Genomic DNA, 1602 nt, shown 5'->3' on the forward strand with positions numbered 1-1602 from the left:
AAATGAAAAAGGAGAAGTTACAACAGACACTGCAGAAACACAAAGCATCCTAAGAGACTACTACAAGCAACTCTATGACAATAAAATGGACAACCTGGAATAAATGGACAAATTCTTAGAAAGGTATAACCTTTCAAGCCTGAACCAGGAAGAAATAGAAAATATGAACAGACCAATGACAAGTAATGAAATTGAAACTGATTAAAAATCTTCCAACAAACAAAAGTTCATAACCAGATGGCTTCACAGGTGTATTCTATTCTATCAAACATTTAAAGAAGAGTTAACAGCCACCCTACTCAAACTCTTCCAAAAAATTGCACAGGAAGGAACACTCCCAAACTCATTTTATGAGGCCACCATCACACTGATACCAAAACCAGACAAAGATACTACAAAAAAAAAAGAAAATTACAGACCAATATCACTGATGAATATAAATGCAAAAGTCCTCAACAAAATACTAGCAATCAGAATCCAACAACACATTAAAAGGATCATACACCCTGATCAAGTGGAATTTATCCCGGGGATGCACAATTCTTCAGTATATGCAAATCAATCAATGTGATACAGCACATGAACAAATTAAGGAATAAAAACCATTTGATCATCACAATAGGTGCAGAAAAAGCTTCTGACAACATTCAACACCCAGTTATGATAAAAACTCTCCATAAACTGGGCATAGAGGGAACCTACCTCAACATAATAAAGGCCATATATGACAAACCCACAGCAAACTTCCTTCTCAGTGCTGAAAAACTAAAAGCATTTCTTCTAAGATCAGGAACAAGACAAGGATGTCCACTGTCACCACTATTATTTAACATAGTTTTGGAAGTCATAGCCATGGCAATCAGAGAAGAAAAAGAAATAAATGGAATCTAAATTGGAAAAGAAGAAGTAAAACGGTCACTGTTTACAGATGACATGATACTGTACATAGAGAATCCTAAAGATGCCACCAGAAAATTACTAGAACTAATCAATGAACTGGTAAAGTTGCAGGACACAAAGTTAATGCACAGAAATCTATTGTATTCCTATACACTAATGATGAAACATCTGAAAGTGAAATTAAGGAAATACTCCCATTTACTACTGCAAGAAAAAGAATAAAATACCTAGGAATAAACCTACCAAGGGAGACAAAAACCTGTATGCAGAAAACTATAAGACACCGATGAATGAAATTAAAGATGATACCAACAGATGGAGAGATATACCATGTTCTTGGATTGGAAGAATCAATATTGTGAAAATGACTATAATACCCAAAGCAATCTACAGATTCAATGCAATCCCTATCAAATTACCAATGGTATTTTTTACAGAACTAGAACAAAAAATCTTAAAATTTTTAAGGAGACAAAAAAGACCCGAAATAGCCAAAGCAGTCTTGAGGGAAAAAAACAGAGCTGGAGGAATCAGGCTCCCTGACCTCAGTCTATACTACCAAGCTACAGTAATCAAGACAGTATGGTACTGGCACAAAAACAGAAATACAGATCAATGGAACAGGACAGAAAGCCCAGAGATAAACCCATGCACTTAGGGTCAACTAATCTATGACAAAGGAGGCAAGGATATACAATGGAG

Source organism: Physeter macrocephalus, chromosome 2 (assembly GCF_002837175.3).
Source record: "Physeter macrocephalus isolate SW-GA chromosome 2, ASM283717v5, whole genome shotgun sequence".
Lineage (NCBI taxonomy): Eukaryota > Metazoa > Chordata > Mammalia > Artiodactyla > Physeteridae > Physeter > Physeter macrocephalus.